This window comes from Mus musculus, chromosome 12 (genome assembly GCF_000001635.26).
Source record: "Mus musculus strain C57BL/6J chromosome 12, GRCm38.p6 C57BL/6J".
Taxonomy (NCBI): Eukaryota; Metazoa; Chordata; class Mammalia; order Rodentia; family Muridae; genus Mus; species Mus musculus.
The window spans coordinates 21,953,785-21,966,313 of record NC_000078.6 but is presented as its reverse complement, the minus strand read 5'-3'; the positions used below and the strand labels follow the sequence as shown (position 1 = coordinate 21,966,313).

The 12,529-nt window shown below is 47.4% G+C and overlaps 1 pseudogene; it reads left to right on the top strand.

Annotated features, from left to right (window-relative positions):
- Positions 1-12,096, top strand: part of Gm9282 — a 76,678-nt pseudogene extending 64,582 nt beyond the window's left edge.
- The last annotated feature ends 433 nt before the right edge of the window (positions 12,097-12,529 follow it).

Here is a 12,529-nt window from a genome sequence, read left to right as displayed (position 1 = left end):
GGCTTTCCATGCAGCCTTGCCAGCTGCCCCTCTTTTTCCTTTTACATTGCACTTTTACCTTGTTGCTTAAGTTTTATGCATATGGATTAGTTTGTGTGTGGTGGGCAAGTGATCCAGTGAATGTAGGTCAGAGGACACAACCTCTGGGATTCAGTTCTCTCCTCCTACCACGTGAGTTCTCATGCTGGTGCCTTTACCCAGGGAGTCATTTCAATGGCTCTGCTACCTTTTTTTTTAAACAGTCATTGAGGTTCTGGGGAATTGGGAGTGTGAGCTCCTGGAATGTGGAGTCAGGATGGTTTTGCAGTGACTAGTACCGTGACATGGGATCTATGGTTCAGATGGCAGGCTGAGGTTGCAGTAACACTCTAGTCTCCCTCCCATAGATCTCACTGGGTGGCTGGTTGTTGTCCCACTCAGAAGAGGAGGGTACCTCTCTCACTGTAGCCTTCTGCCTCCCTGGCTGGACTCAGGCTTCTGGTACCTTATAGCTGGCTTCACCAGAGAGGTACAAGGTAGCCCTGCAGGATAGGTCTGTAGATCTGAGGAGGACTGTGGGATGACAACATATTATCTCTCACTCCTGGTATCAGTGAGTAACGTGATCACCGGATGCCATAGGATGCTAACTGCTGTGAATAGAATCCCTGTGTGGTGGCATCAGCTCCAGAGTCCTTGGTACTGCCCAGCGCTGTCCAAGAAATAGGATGACATTCATATATAATATGAGATTTTCCTACAAGCACATGGAACGAGGAAAGAAAAACGGGGTGAACAATGTCCACAGCCTGTTGGATTTAACCCATTGTATTCTAAACAGGCCCAAGGACATTTACCCTAAGGACTTACTTAGTTTGGACTATTGGTTCTTAAACTTCTAATGCTGTGACCCTTTAATACACTTCCTCATGTCATGGTCACCCCAACCAAAATATTATTTTTGGGCTACTTCATAACTGTAAGTTTTGTTATCGTTACAAATCATAATATAGATATGTGCTTTCTGATAGTTTTAGTCAACCCCTATGAAGAGTCCTGCAATCCCCAAGGAATTGGGACCCACCCATTGAGAAGCACTGGTTTAGACCTACTGTGCTTTCTTGCCTAGTTTAGAAATTCAAAGGGGTGTGTGCTGAGGGCTAGGGAATCTGCCATCCTGCGCCCTCTAGTGTCCATGCAGACTCAGTGCAGCTTGTGTGGCTCCAGGTGCATCTCCTGCAGCTGATGGCCATTATGCAGAGGGCTGCACTGAAGTGGAGGCTAAGACTGTTTGAGTTTCACCTACAGTGGATGGAGGATGATGAGGGGGATGACAAGGACAAGGACAAGGACAAGGAAGACGAGAATGAGGAGGACGAGGAACAATATTCTGCTGGTCACCCTAAGGAAGAGCATAGTTGAGGCTGATTTCCCCCTGCCACCTTCTGTTCCACCTGACATGGAACAGGCTCTCCATCAGCCAAGTCCAGATGGCCTGTTGAAGTTCAAATTCACAGAGGATGCACTCAGTCTCTCCTGAGTCCAGGTCTTCCTAGGGATTTGGTACCCACGTCACCCACCACCTTCCCTCCAGGGTCTATGTCTAGCAGCCCTTGAGGTTTGGCAGTCTGAGTGATGAGATTGCTGCGTGGTGGGCTGAACTGTACCATTCATGTTCCTAGCCAGCACTGAGCTGTGTTTAATGGGACATTGGAGCTCCCAAGGGCCTTTCCCAGCGACAGCACAACTGTACTGTTAGCAAAGCTTTTTACTCGCAGTACCAAGCTCTGGTTAAATATTTCCACAGAGCTTCCCAGCTACTTTTTTGCTCTTTCCTTAATTTACAGTTCAGTGTGTTAAGGACAATAAGAGCATAACAGACCCTGGGAGAACCTGGGACCCTGTTAGCTCCCTCCCACAATTCCCATTACTGTGAAATCACATGTCCTTGTTCTCCAAGGCTGTTGTCTGTCAGATCTAATCCCTGCTAGAATGTGAAGTGCTTTAAACAAGTGGGAGGTGGCTGTGTGATCCAGGGACCCTCATTCCTCCCCCCTAAAAAGATGAAAGTAGGGCTGTCTGATCAATGAAGCCTGGGTTAGTTTCATGGCCAGGGCTAGGTAGGTATTTCTTCAGGGGAGCACACAGTGATTTTTCTGTAACTGTATAACCATTCCTTTTTTTAGTCAGTTTTTTTTTCACAGACAGCTAAACATCACTAAGGCTGGCTTGGTTGCTTAATGAATGACAGAGGGGTAACGGGGTGTGTACCACTGAGCCCGTCACACATCTTTGCTGCTGTCTCAGTGCCTCCAGGAGAGCTAAAATGAGGTCCCTCATATTAATTTTTTTATCTCTGTTAGGCATCTACAGGCAAGTGCCAGGAAGCATCTATGAGGCTGCCAGCGTTTGTGGGCTCCACTTAGCAGGTTCATGAAAGTGAGCATTAAGAGATCATGGCTTTGACAGCCACTTTATTGGCCAGCAGCTTTTTTGGGTACCAGCTAAACACACCTTGGAAACTCATTGCCTCTCAGGATGTTAGCAGGGAAGGGGCCCAGGATAGATCAAAACCCAAAGGACAGAGCCCAGCTCTAACCTAGGTCTTTTCTTTCTCAATGGGACTCATTCTGCTAACTCCTAGCTGAGCCACGTGAGACTGCTTACCACTCCCTGGAGGCTCTGTCATCATCCACCATCCCCTCTGGGCCTACAGTTTTGACTCTAAATTCCGTCTTCTTGGCCAGAGCACCTAGTTCTCCTGCCTAGGAATGTGCCATTGTAGTTCAGGGCACTCGAGAGTAGGGACCTCAATCCAGCATGACTCAAGCATCTATACTTCAAGAACCCAAGAGAAAACACTGGAAATTGGTCCTGACTGCCTGCTCAAGTATGGGCTTCTCTGGTGATCCACTCTCCCAGGTGATGGGGTGTATCTATCAAGAATGAGGCTAAGGTTGGTGTGGGGGGCTTTCTGCTGCTGGGAGCCTGCTTTCTTTTCCTCCCTGGTGGTTCTTTGGCTAGCTTGCTCTATGACTGTTGGTCCTCTGTCCCAAGCGTCTGTACTGAATCATTGTCCCCTTTGGAGAGGAAGGGGGGGTCACTGTCCCTGACTGCACTGTCTGAGAGTTCCTATGGCTCAGGGCTAGCTGCTGGATATTCAAGAGTCTCAGCAGCACTTAGCATTGTAAAGGTGTGTTTTCCTGTCTGGGTGTAGTGGAACGTCACAGGGCAGGAGGACTATGATCCATGGAGTCCCTCAAGGACTGAGGCTTCTTTACATAGAGCCCTTCTTTACTGGAGTTTCTGAAAAGGGTCAATCCTACCCTCTCTTCCTCCTTATCTCATACTGCTTATGCCATTGGTCCCAGTTGCTTAAGATGGCCAGACACATTCCTATTGTCACAACCCTTTCTTTAAATGACATTGCATGCAGGAGAAGATCTTTAAGCCACTGCTTCTCAGAACCAGGTCGTGAGGCTCAGACCCTTCCTTTTCCCTTTTCTACTTCCCATGATCCCTCAACGCCTCAGGGATAGCCCTGAAACATGGATTGAAGGCTCTCGGGTGGTCTCCATCCTCCTGATGCTTACGCCTTGTTCTGTGCATCCAAAGAGGGTCACTTGGGATCTGTTTGGATGTGAGCTATGTCAAAGTTCTTTTTGCCTCCAAATAGTATTAGTACATCTTGGGATCAAGGGCATGTGTGTGTGTGTGTGTATGTGTGTGTGTGTGTGTGTGTGTGTGTGTGTGTGTGTGTGTGTGTGTGTGTGTGTGTTTACACTATAACCACAACAGCAAGAATATCCTAAACCAATGCAAAGCATAAATTCTAATTAGCAGCCTGATACCAAGGAGGAGGCAAAGGCTGGGCAGAGGCACAGCCCTGTGTTCTGGAGCTCTCTCCTCTGAAATATTTGCTAAGGAGCAGATCTTCAAGCCATTGGGAAAGGAATGGGAAATAAGGGAAACGAATCCTCTCCTCCAACACCTCCAAGGCTGTCTGCATTGCAGCCTCCTCCCAGCAGATATCTGCAGAGCAGGTACAAGGAGTTTGGCATTTCAGTAGCATCTGTTAGATGATAAATCACAGACACAGCAGTGATGTGTGTTCAGTGAGGTGAGTGGATGCTGCGTGCGTGAGCTGGAAACCAAGGGTCTGTGGCAAGGCTGTGGGTTGCAGGGCTGTTGATCATGAAGAGGAGCCACAAGCACAGGGCAGGCTGGGGTGGCAGTGTAGCTGTTTCCACATTGCCCTCTCTGGGACTGTCATACCAGCACAATCCCATAGCTGCGTATCTTGGAGTCAGGTCCTGGCTCACTTAGGAGAGGTTCTGCAGCTCTCTGATGGTCAGTTCTCTGGTTAGCACAATGTATTTGTTGGGTGACATTTCTAAGTGGACTCCAGGCCAGAGACATGTTGTAAGATTCCCTGTGTGAATGGTTCAGTGGTGAGAGCCTTGGAGCTACATGGCTTCACCGGGTCTAGGTCTTTTCTCTCCAATACTAGTATTTGAGCAGGAGACACCCTCCCCCCAGAGCTTGGTCCAACCTGGCTTCTCTACCTTTCACCTCCTACCACCCCAAACTCTGCCCTCATTTCTGTGGTCTCCTGCTCATCTTGTTTCACAGTTTTTTCTCCTGCCTGAGGGCCTCCCGAGGGCCTGCCTCTGACAGTAACATCCTAGTAGCCACCTCCTGGGCTCAGCTCATTGTCTCTTCCTCTAGGTTCTCCAGTTCCCTTCTCCCTCCCCTGCCCTCCTTTTACCTCTCCCTCCCTCCCTCCCTCCCTTCCTTCCTTCCTTCCTTCCTTCCTTCCTTCCTTCCTCCCTTCCTTCCCCATCAATTATCTGGATTATCCCCAGATATCTCTTTTTGCACCTCTTGTCCTGCTCCACTAAGGGATTCTTTGGACCAACCATCACCAGGTGTACCTCCTTCCCACTGTTGGCTACCCTATTCTTACCTCCACTTCTGTGTTCCCAGGGTGGCTTCAATTTTACATGTGTCTGGTTAATTGAGTTTCCAAAATGAATTACCTACAATAAAACTAGGGCATTTCTATCCCTTCCCAAAGAGTCATGATATGGTGTTACTCTGTGTTGGGGTGTGAATTAGAGCCCTGGGTCATGGGCTCCATGGAGAGCAGCTAGCTCTTCATCTGTATGCTTATCCTAGGCCTGTGGTGACCCCTCAGCCACCAGCAGTCACATTTGTCCTCTCACGGCAGACTCTCTGTGGATGGAGAAGTTGGTATTATGTGTTCCTGTCCTGAGGTGGATGTAGGTATCTTCTGGGGGTACTTCCAGCCAGTACTGGCCACCCTGTCAAGCTCAATGTCCAGTGAGCAAGGGAGAGGTTGGCTGACTCAGGGTTGAAGCCCAGGCTGTAGGTGATAAGGAAAGAGGACCCTAAACCTTGGTAGAAGCAAGGCTGTGAGGTAGGAAGTGAGTGTAGCAAGAAAAAAGAGGATCTGGCAGTCAGCCATCACGGGGGACTTAAGAGAGCCTGCGCCCTTCTATGCAGGTCCTCCAGGACCTTAGTTCTGTGTTTCATTTGTTTTTTTGTTTGTTTGTTTGTTTGTTTGTTTTCGAGACAGGTTCTGCTCTTTGTAAACCAGGCTCACATGGAGCTCAAAGTTTTCTGGCTGCCTCTGCCTTTTGACTGCTGGGATTAGAGCCATGTGCCATCATCAAGGCTCTGTCTCTATTTCTTGTTCCTGAAGCCCCGCCCAGACAGGGCTTAGCCTATAATGTTCCATCAACTTAGAGGTTCTTAGACATGCCACCAGTCAAGAGATAGAGGCTGGGTGACTATGATTTGGGGATGCTTCTTCTTTGAGTAGAAATTAAAATCTAAGGGGACTGAGACCTGGAGAGAGGTCCTGTTCCCTACACCCACATGTTGGCTCACAACTTCTGTAACTCCAGTTCCAGGGATCTGACATACTATTCAGGCCTCTGCAGGTACCAGGCAACCTCACAATGTATTATATAAGAAGAAAAACATTCGTAACATACTATATAAGAAAATATTCTTAAAGCTTTGAAAGAGAAAAAAAGAAAAGAACACATGGACACATTCTAACAACTTAAAACTGCAAATGACCTTTAATCCCAGCACTCGGGAGGCAGAGTCAGGGGGATTTCTGAGTTCAAGGCCAGCTTGGTCTACAAAGTTAGTTCCAGGACAGCCAGGGTTATACAGAGAAACCCTGTCTCAAAAACCAAAAATAAATAAATAAATAAAAAGAACAACAACAACAACAAACAAACAAACAAACAAACAAAATAAAAAAACCTGCAAACGAGCCAGTCATTGTGGCTCACACCTGTGACTGCTAGACAGGGGAGGCAGGAAGCTAAGGGTGCAAGTCGTCCTCAGCTACATAGTAAGTTTGAAGCCAGCCTAAGCTACATGAGACCCTAAATCAGAAAACAAATTAACAAAATTACAAAGGAAAACATGACAAAAGGTCCTACAAGATACCTGTCCATCCAGCCAATTCCCCACTTCAGTCAACTTTACCTTTCCAGTAGGTCCTTCCACAGGAGGCCTCCACTCACAAACCCATGTGACCAGTTCTCACAGATGGCAGCAATGGCCACATGCCCTTGTGCATAATCTTCTTCCATTTGTAGATATCTCTCTGTCTCTCTGTCTCTGTCTCTGTCTGTCTCTCTGTGTGTTTATGTGTGTGTGTGTGTGTGTGTGTGTGTGTGTGTGTGTGTGTGTGTGTGTGTGTGTGTGTGTATGTGTGTGTGTTTCTGTGTATGTCTATGAGAGAGAGCCAGGGTTTCTCTGTGTAGTCCTGGCTATCAAGAACTTGCTCTGTAGCCCAGGGTAGCCTTCCTTGAACTCCTATCTGTCTGCACTGTCACTGTGTTCTGGGGTTAAAGGCATGCACCACTACTGGCCTTCCTGTTCTCTTTCTTTTAATATAACTTTTTTAGACAGGTTCTCATGTAGCTCAGGCTGGCCATGAACTTGTTATATAGTCATAGATGACCTTGAACTCCTGATCCTGCTGCCCTCACCCTCCGATTCTGGAATTACAGATGTGTGGCACCCGACTACCTGACTTGATGATTATTTCTGATCAAGATACTGTGGATATTTGAGTTGGTTGTTTGTACAGGGGAGGATGTGTTTAGATAAGTAAATGTGTGCTTTGAAAGGCAATAGCCATACGTCTGTTTTGGACAAGGAACTTTAAATATCTTCTAGTCCTGTAGATAAGTAAATAAAATATGTACATAGAACATTAACAACCTGGGAAAGAGGTGAAGAAGACAGGGGCGGTAGCAGGTAATACTGAGTGCATGTCTCATCTTCCTTAACAGGACCTGGCACCTAGTGCTTAGAATTCATAAGCCTCTGAGCAGTTCAGAGTGGATTCCTTTGGGACTTGGGTAGAGGAGACTCACCAACATTAGTTATTCTTCACATTTAAAAAATAACTGAGCTATGCAGGTGTGTTACTGTGAAAGAAAGAAACGAAAATTGAGGAAGCGAAGTGAACGAGTATTAACGTCCAGTGGCCAATCACTGCAGGATCTCACACTTGGGCCTTGTGGGAGACTGCAGTGGGGTGTGCTGGCCAATGAAGCACAGTCCTGAATTTCCATTGGGGCTGTTTCAGCTGTTAACATTCACATCGACATTCACCGACCAATTGATGCAATTCTAGATCTCCCTGGCAGAACAATAACTCATAGGCATAATAAAGAGTGGGGATTCCCATAAGGTTCCCAGGTGTCTCTTCTAGGGTTAAAAACAGCATGGCATGTGCTGGTAACTTCTCCCAATATTATGTGGATGGGGATAGGGAGGTCTTGGGGGGTCTAGAAGCCTCCTGTCAACATGCTTCAAAGCTTTAATACCTGGGTCCCCATGAAACCCTACTTACCCAGATTAACCCAGAAATCTGGATAAGAATTGGGTTTTTGAATGTCATTTATAAAATTAGGGTTGCTGACAAATGAAGTTGAACTTTGAAGGGCCAAAGCCATGTTCCTGTTCTCTGGTATCATCCCTGAGTCCACTCAGGATGTGAGTCAACCTAGTTCTAAATTTACCCTAGCTGTGTTAGGTAGGAATGTGAACCACTAACATCCGCCTATGCAGGCAAGATTTATTTACTATGCAGCATCAGCAAATGTATCTGTGACAAGGAAACAAACACACACACCGAGTCCCCCACGAGAAAAAGAACTAGCTGTTCAAAGTGAAGAGTCAGGATTGGGTCCATGAGACCCCTTTGCCCCAAGCTGATGAGCTGAGGGGTTTGTCTTGAACCTGCCTTTTGTTTAACCCTTACAGGACATTTGACAACGCTTCATTCCACTGATTTTAGCTTGCCTCTCCCTGTCCCCGTATACCACAATTCTGCATGCATGCTCCAAGTAGACTGTATTTAGCCATAAAAAGATATTCTTTCTGTCTTTCCTAGGTACTGGAGGACCTGCGGAAACACAAGGATTTCACCGACCATGAGCTTCAGGAGTGGTACAAGGGCTTCCTCAATGACTGTCCCACTGGCCACCTGACTGTGGACAATTTCAAGATCTAGGCCAACTTTTTCCCCTACAGAGATGCCTCCAAGGTCGCTGAACATGTCCTCCACAACTTTGACACCAACAGCAACAGCACCATCGACTTCCAAGTGTTCATCATTGCTCTGAGCATGACCTCCCTGGGCAAGCTGGAACAGAAGCTGAAGTGGGCCTTAGCAAGTCCGACCTAGACAGCAATAGCTACATCAGCTGCAATGAAATGCTGGAGATAGTGCAGGTACCTGCACTTGACAGGGTCTGGAGCATGGGGAGTGCAGGGATCCAAGACCCCTATCCCCGACCCCATACACCAGGTCATTCTTCTGCCCACTTGCTACCTGCTGTATTAAAGGACTGCATGTCTTTGCAGTGAGTAATGATAAAAGCCAAGCATCTATCGATTGCTTGCTGGACATCAGGTCCCAGCTGAGCTCATCCATCAGGTTTATTCACACAATTCTATAAAACGGGTCTTTTTTTAAAACAAAACAAAACAAAACAAAACAAACCTCTAATGAGATCTGAGGCTCAGGTCGGTGATTAAGAATTGTCAAAGCAAGAACTGGGAAAATGGTTCAGTGGGGAAGAACACTTGATACCCAGCATGAGGACCTGAGTTCTGATCCCAACACCCACAGAAAAGTCAGGAGTGGCTGAGCATGCCCGAATCCCTAGAACTAGGGGACAAGTGAGTCCCAGAAGCTTGCTGAGCAGGCACCCTAGCTAAAATGGTAGGCCCCGGCCGGGTTCAGTGAGAGAGAAAAGGGAATACTGTGAACACCGATATTGGTTTTTGGCCTATGCACAGGTGGGTGTTCTTCTGCACACACATGTATAACATACACACACATTAGCTGTCTATAGGACTTCCTATAGAAATCAGAAAGACACAGTAAAGGATGATTCAGCCTTCAGTTCTTCACAGGAGCGGTGCTTATGTGCACCCTGCATCCTTCCTGCTCCGTGCTCTAAACCATCTCTGTATTTGGTCCAGTGAGCTGACTCTGTGGGTAAAGGTGCTTGCTACCAAGCCTGGCAGCCTGGGTTCAATCCCTAAGACCCACATGGTAGGAAAAGAGAACCAGCGTCCACAAGTTGTCCTCTGAATTCCACATGAGATCACCTCCCCCAAATAAATAATTACATACATCCATAAAATAAAAGTAAAGTAGTTATATACAGTGCCTAATACAATGGCTATAGATGTTAATAATAATTTGTATTATTTGGGAAATAACAAGAAACTATCTGTGTACCTCCAGTTTCATTTTCTAGACTATTTCCCACCTGTAGTTGTTGGATCTGCAGATTCAGGACCCATGTGTGGGCAGGGCTCAATGTATTTCCCCTTTTATCTTCCCTCCAGGATTTCCCAGCTCCCCACCAAAGAACCTCCTTTTAGACAGACGCTTTGCCCCACAACCTGCCCTCTACTCTGAACCAAGGCGCCCTATATTCTTCCATGCCCCAGCTGTATCCTGTGCTCTTGAACGTCACTTAAACTTTCCTGGCTCCCTTTGCCCAGTACCTTGTCTGTGAAACTTGTTCTGATGAGAGAAGGGTCCTGACTCTGCCCTGTCCATGCTCCTTGGTTAGCAGAGCGAGGACCATAACCCACCTTCCATCCTCCAGAGAACACTCACAGATGCCCCTTTGCAGGCCATCTACAAGATGGTGTCCTCCATGATGAAGATGCCTGAGGACGAGTCCTTGCCCGAGAAGCAAACAGACAAGATCTTCAGACAGATGGACACAAACAAAGATGGTAGGAAACATGGCAGGAATGAGCAGGTGGGGAGGGAGAAGGGGATTGGGAGAGGGGATGGGATGGGGGTTGGGAGAGAGAAGTAAATGAGCCTGTGAAACTGTTGATGGCACAGAGGTGTTTGGGATATACCCTCTGCCCTGTGCAGGCCTGCCCTTTTCCAACCCACTTGATTCAGCTCTGATTGAGGGAGGGAGACTAGAATTCAGGGTCAGGTACACCTAGCCTGCATCCTGCACCCTTCCTAGGGCTCTATAACCATGGGCATTGTCAGTAGACCCTCTGAGCTGTAGTCTTCATCCGTGTTGTCTGAGTTAGGGTTTCCATTGCTCTGATAACACACCATGGCCACAAGCAACTTGGGGAGAAAAGGGTTTATTCACTCACAGTTTCCACATAACAGTTCATCATCCAAAGCAGTGAGGGCAGGACTCAAACATGGCAGCAACCTGAAGGCAGGAGCTGATACAGAGACCATGAAAGGGTTGCTACTTACTGGCTTGCTCCCCATGGCTTGCTCAGCCTCCTTTCTTATAGAACTCAGAATCACTAGACCACGGTTGTACCACCTACACTGGGCTGGGCTCTGCTCCATCAATCACTTGTTAAGAAATTACCCTCTGTTCAGGCATAGTGGCACATGTCTTTAATGGGAGCTCATAGAAGACAGGAGGCTCTCTGTGAGTACAAGGCAACCTGGTCTAAAAAGTGAGTTCTAGAACAGCCAGGGCTGTTACACAGAGTAACCTTGTTTCAATAAACAAAACAAAAGGGAGGAAATGAGGGAGGGAGGGAGGGAGGGAGGGAGGGAGGTAGAAAGACAGGGAGAGAGAGAGAGAGAGAGAGAGAGAAGAGACTGGACATTGTCCATTTTCCAGAGGGTTCCAGACTTTAACCAGAGCACTGGCTAATCCTAAGTCTCCCTCTTCCATTCCTCAGGCAAAATGTCCCTGGATGAATTCAACAAAGGTGCCAAGAGGGACCACCCATTGTCCGGTTGCTGCAGTGTGATACCAGCAGTGCTAGCCAGTTCTGAGGGGAATGGGCTTTTACACAGTTGTGAGAAACACAGGCTTGACCTGCCATCTTCAGCTTTGCTTGATACAGTGGTTTTCTCCGTGATTTCTCCTGCTCTCTCGGGACCTGGGCCCAGGCAGCACATCACACTCACCTGGTCTGGCTGGATGCAGCTCCCTCCTCTGTCTGATCCAATAGATGTCCCTCCCCATCCAGTCCAGGCTGGTTCCTTCCAAGGTTTCAAGTGTTCTGGGCTGTAGGGCTCCTTCCCTGCCCACAGAGGGCCTGGAGACCCTTAAGGACACCAGACAGGACATTTCAGTATCTTACGGAGACCAGCTGATTTATTTTATGATCCCAGGTGAGTTTGTAAGGATGAAGAAGATGGAGAGTAGATAGGCAAGCCCTTCCTGTGCATGACTCCACCTCCCTTGTTCATTTTCTCCGACCAAAGCTGCTTGCATGTATATACTGCAGTATCCTTACTTTTAATATATAAGTTTTGTATAAAGTGAGAAGGTTCAGCCCCTGTATTTAAAGCCTCTGACTGCCTTTAAAGCATGGTCCCCTGTGGCCTGTGATTCCCCCCACCCCCAAGTCTGGCTGTGCTGTGGTATTTAAGTATTTATTTGCCTAATCACACAGGAGATACATGCATGCCCAAGGCTGTGGACATCTGCCCTCCGTCCTGCAAATACAGGTGTTCCTGTGTGCTCTGTCCTTCCTTTCCATTGACCTGGCATATTAAAATGATCAAATAAACCAAGGTCTGTGAGTTTCCTGTGTTATCACAAGCACCCTGTTCATGGTTCACTCTCTAGTGAGTGTGGGGATGAAGCAGGTAAGTGGTAGACATCGGGAAAGTCCTTGAATGTAAGGAACAGCCAAGAATTTAGTCAGATAGGAGTCCATGCCAGCCTTTCCCCACTCAGTGGGCTCCACACACAGCAAGGCCATTGGCCCTCCTATTCTGTTGGCTAGAAGGTATTTTAGATATTGGACAGAAACAGTCCCTCAAGACCAAACAGGGCATGTGCCCTGGCTAATGTCATCCAGCATGCTCAGGATCACTTATTCAAATAATGGGGAATAAGAGGATGGATGGATGTGTCTGCCCAGTTATAAAGACTTCTCTCCCCCTCTCTCTCTCTCTGTCTCTCTGTCTCTCTGTCTGTCTCTCTCTCTGTCTGTCTCTCTCTCTGTCTCTCTCTGT